The following is a 5,558-nucleotide window of genomic DNA, read 5'->3' on the forward strand; positions in this document are numbered from 1 at the left end:
GAAAAAACACTCGGCAAAGAGCTCTTTGCCGAGTGTTGTATTTGTGACACTCGGCAAAGAGCTCTTTGCCGAGTGTCAAAAAAAGACACTCGGCAAAGAAACTCTTTGCCGAGTGTCAAAAATAAAACACTCGGCAAAGAGCTTTTTCGCCGAGTGTTTTCTTTTACCGAGGGTTTTTTGCGTGGCACTCGGCAAAGAGCTCTTTGCCGAGTGCCCGAAATAAAACACTCGGCAAAGAATTTGGCACTCGGCAAAGAGCCAAATTCCGGTAGTGAATGTTCATCACATACTGATCAATAATCATGACAAAAACCGACTTGCGCGTGATTTGCCAAAGCCATAATGTGGATAGGATATAAACACCCATTTGTCTGAATAAGCTTGTGTCAGTTTAGTCAGTTTCAGCCAGAGCATGTTTGTGTCTGTAACCGGTAGAATGTTTCAAAAGCCCCCACGTGTTGTAGTTGAGAGCTCGCCGCGGCCAAGGCAGTGGCTGAAACTCCGGCAATCTCCGACAAGCATCCACTTGTCTGACATAACAACACAACAGCTAACTGCAAAAGCTTGACGGTACACTAGATCTGATGAACAATTATATGAATAACATAAATCACTGATCATAAATATTAATAAAGTAAAACAACCATGCATAATTATATTTCTTTGGTTCAAGACAAGATGATATTTAATGTCCCTGTAAAGTGTTTACAATCAGCAGAGAAGCGTATTGTGTTTTCAAACGGGTGGCACGGCCGGGTCCTCGATCCTGCTGCTCTGGCTGTGCTCGGCCGCCGGCTCAACGCATGGCTGCTGCTGCTGCAGCGACAGCCCCTGCTCCTCATCGTCTTCTAGCATATCTAGCAAAGCTTTCCAATCGACATTGTTGACGTCGAGCAAGTCGTCGACGCTGACCTGCTCCTCAATGCGTCGACGCTGTTCTTCCTCGCCTCCGACCATCATGGAATCCCCGCCTTGTTCATGACCATGAACATTGGAGGGCATCAAAGTGGCGGCGGGGTCCACCTGCACCTGCACGCTGCTCTGCTTGGCCGGCTCAGCGCATGGTTGTTGTTGCTGCTGCTCCCTATCAACATTGTCTAGCAAAGTTTTCCAATCGACATTGTCGATGTTGAGCAAGTCACCGACGTTGAACTTGCCCAAGTCACCACCGTGCTCCACCTCTGATGCCTCCTCGCCTCTGACCATCAACAGGGGATCATCCATCGTCGCGTAAGCACCGGTGAAGATGGCGCCGGCGGGGTCCTGCATCTGGACCTGCACGTCGTGGATCACCTTGGTTGGCGGCGCCTCGGGGTGATCGCCTGTCGCCGTCCTCTTGGCCTTCGACTTGTTCTTGGCCAGAGACGAGGACGAACGGTGCACCTTGCACAGCACGTGGTCGCCGCCGCCGCCCTGGGTGTCGTCGTACTCGAACATCCTCCATCCCATTCGGTGGAAGCGATGCCGACCTGACGTCCCGTCCTCCTTCTCCTTGTGGCCGTAGGATAGGCTGCAGACCGTGGCGCCGGGCAAGCCCTGCATGGACTTCGGGCCAGTCTCCGAGTGCCAGCACGTCCCGGCGGTCTCCACCGCGCGCAGCCTGTGCCCGCTGGTCCTTCCCTCGCCGTTCTTGTATCGCTTTGGACAGTATATGTACCACTGTCTGTTGTACCCGTCCTCCGTCACGTTGGTGCCCGGCACCGGCTCCAGGCCGGCGACCAGCTCCTCAGGGGCAGCGGTGTAGACGTCCGCGTGGTGGATGAAGGCTTTGAATCTCTGGTCGACGGTTCCGGCGCGGAGGCTGCGCAGGAGGGCGACGGATGCCTCGTTGGTGGCCCGGAAGACGTGGTCGTTGGCGGCCATATGCCACCGATCTCCGATCTCCAGGTGGTGACGGCCGGCTAGCGTACGTTCTCTCGTCGCCGGGGACGATGCAGGTGATGGTTTATCGGCTAGCTGCGCTTAATAGTTTTGCACGGACAGGCAGGTAGCTAGCGCTAGCTAGCGAGGTGTTTATATACACCTTTTCCAGATAAGTTTGACAACAGAATTTTGACCTGTGAAACGATCGATCTACTATCTATCTACGTGAAAAGATAAATAGGTGATATATCTTGAAATGCTGATTGATCAGAGTCGAATCTTGCGTCTACGTGAAAAGATGCCGACAGACCATATGCATGTAGAGAAAATTCCTGGTATGCCATCAGATTTTATACTCATCCCTTGTGTGCCACTGAGTGGCATATAGGTATATTTTTTGGTGTCTATGACATGTGGGGCCAGTGGCATACAAGGAATGAGTATATTTTTCAGTGGCATATAGGGAATAAATTCATGCATGTACGTATTGTATTGCCCGCTCTGCGTGTACACGACGTGGCGCAGTTTGTATTTTTGTTTCTTTTTCTTTTACAAACTTTGTAAATTTATTTTAGACGTCAAAACAACCATGCATGTACGTACGTGTGCTTGCTGTTTCTTTTACAAACTTTGTATTTCTGTTTCTTTATTTCTTCTACAAATTTACAAACTTTCTAAATTTGTTTTACACGTCAAAACTCAAAATAATCTTTATAATTAAGATGTCAATGAGGAAATGTATTCCCTCAGTTTATTCGATCCCTTGCTTCTAAAACCTGATTTGTATGTATAGGTTGAATTGTTTTCAAAATTCAATGAGGCCATAAAAGGCATCGTATTCAAGATTAAAAATCATCATAAAATTATTATTATTATTTTTCTACACTAATCATTACATTCTCTACTTTATTACAAATAATAACATCGATTGATCCTATATTTTAAAAAACAAATAATTTTGTTGTTCACAAAATATACCTCACCTGATCTTAAATTAAAGTTCCACTTTTATATATAATTAACTAAATCTCTACTACTTATATATTAAGTATCAATTAATGTAGCCGTGCACGGTGATACCGTGCCCCAACCCCGTCATCCCCGCTCGCGACCCCCGCCCCCCCTGCGCTCACCGCAGCCGCCACTTGGCCACTGCCTCCGGTGTCCTCCTCCCTGGCCCGTTCTCCTCGGCCTCAGCACCGCACCCCGCCCTCGTTCTAGGCGTTATCGTCTACCGCTTACCCCAATCATGACGCGAATTTGCGTGTCGCCCCTACACCCCATCACCACCTCTCCTCCCCTCCCCTCCCCTCCCTAGTCACCACCCATCCCTCGGCCACCTCGACGGTTGTGCCAGGGGCAAGGGCGACGTATTCATGAATGGCTGATTCTATCGCCTAGAGTGCACTAAGTAATTAAAAATAAAGTGTGAGCTAATGTAATGCATTCATGTATGTTTGGTCGTTGCGAAATTCTAATTTGAAATTTAAATAAAAATATCTTTCTTTGTCCGCTATTTATTTGAATTAGAGGACATTTATACGGATTAAACATTTCAAATATTATTTTTCTTAAAATAAATATTTTGTTTGTCTGCTACATGCTGGAGCATTATTTTTGTGTGTGTGAATTTAAATTCGCATCTAAAAATTGGATTTGGATTTAAACTCTTTTCTAAAAAATCAAAAAGGTTTTTTATTCATGTGCTGATTTTCTGATCCAGTCGTTAGAACCATCTTCCTCGAGTTCTATTAGGACTTTGTTCCTTGTACGCGCACTATCAGTGTTTAGTCCCGACGACGCGCACGGGGTAACCCACGTAGAGCTTTTGAAAGGACGACAACGTCGATTGCTGCTCGATGATACGTGTAGGGGCACATCGGAACATAGGGGATTTATATAGGTTCGGGTTCCGCAAGTGCGTATTACCCTATGTCCTATGTGGTGCTGAGTATTGGATTGCTATGAGTTCGAAGATTACAAGTGATTGTGGGATGTGGAAGATGAAGTTGTCTATCAATTTAATGGAGTGTTCTCTCTTTCTTGTAGGGGTACCTCTCACTACTACAGCACACCTCTGTACAGGCGGTCTGGTTCGCCACTACACAGGCGGTTCCAGGAACCGCTTGTGGTGCACCGCCTGTGATGTAAAACAACATCACAGGCGGTCAATCAAAAACCGCCTGTGAAAAACACAGATCACAGGCGGTCCAGTTCAACGGAACCGCCTGTGATAGACACACATCACAGGCGGTTCAGTTCAAAGGAACCGCCTGTGATAGACACACATCACAGGCGGTTTTAATTATAAGCCGCCTGTATTTCCCAGATTCATATACAAAAGCAGATTCATATATATTTTCCAGATTCATATACAGAAACAGAATTAATAACAGATTCAAACACAGATTCAAACACATATTCATCATACAAAGATTCAAACATCCTCATATATAGCAGGTTCCATACACAGATTCATCCACATATATATCAAGTTCCATCATACACAGATTTATACACATCAAGTTGCATAACAACTCAACATCTCAAAGTTCCATAGACATCTCAAAGTTCCATAAACATCTAAAGTTCCTAACTAAAGACCTAAACACTGTGTGATATTGTGTACAAACTTAGTTCTGGGAATTTTTGCAAATTTCCATTTACATTGTAGAATAGCCCTTGTTGATGAAGAACTTCACGGCGCATAAAGTAAAGCAAGTCTCTTACAACCTTAGCCACGCCGGTGGAAACCATATCTCTTTCTAACCATTCAGCATTGATCTTAGATTTAGGAACCTGCAATGAAAGCAAAAAGCAATCGGTGCTAAGAGTAATGTGATGAGCAACAATATAACATAAAAATTGCAATATAGACAATGATAGCGAACTTACATCCTCACGATTGACCATGTAATGGAAGGTGACACGACACCATTCGCATACATAATAACCGCACAGGACAGTACCCGGAGGTTGTTTGTCACCATATGGAAATAATGATATTGACAAATTAGGCTTGTCCTCTGGATGTTCGCCGCCAAGATCTTTCCAATAAAAACGGTATGCACTGCATATAAGAATAGCATTGTGAGATTAAGAATACATTTGTTAAGATGTAATAAGTACAAGTGTGCAATAATAATCATACTTCTCTAAAATCTTCAAGAAGTCATTATACGTAGCCTTTTCCATTCTCAGTGAGTCGAAGACCACGACTTTACCATCCTTTGGCCAGATCATGATACAAATGTAGTGGTCACTATATAGACATAGACGAAAACACATGTTAATATCACGATTGCCATAATTTATAGTTCAAAATTAAACCATGTCGATAACTTACTTAAAGTGGTGCGGAGCTATTATTAAGTCCTTGCCATGTTGTACATGATTGTACATGGCTCGTCCAATGTATGCCGCCATTACCTTCATTTTCTTTCTCTGATTCTGTTTGACGGCTTTCTCAAATTCAGCATCGTCCAAGTCTTTGTATTCTTCTCCTTGCCTCCGAGCAACTACTTTGTAGCGAGCTTGGGATATCATCAACGGGTCAAGAAACCCTGTCTTAAGTTGTTTCTTCTTATCATCCATGTATTGCATCCTACGTGTAATAGTGTTAATCGTTAGACTCTCGTTTATGTGTGCGTGTACAAAACTAACAAATATGAAAGTTTAGAGGTACTTACAAGCAG

General features: G+C 44.5%; 1 pseudogene; it reads left to right on the top strand.

The window, feature by feature from the left end:
- The first annotated feature begins 841 nt into the window (after positions 1-841).
- On the top strand, positions 842-1,509 carry LOC103640793 (uncharacterized; annotated as a pseudogene).
- The last annotated feature ends 4,049 nt before the right edge of the window (positions 1,510-5,558 follow it).

Source organism: Zea mays, chromosome 10 (genome assembly GCF_902167145.1).
Source record: "Zea mays cultivar B73 chromosome 10, Zm-B73-REFERENCE-NAM-5.0, whole genome shotgun sequence".
Classification (NCBI taxonomy): Eukaryota; Viridiplantae; Streptophyta; class Magnoliopsida; order Poales; family Poaceae; genus Zea; species Zea mays.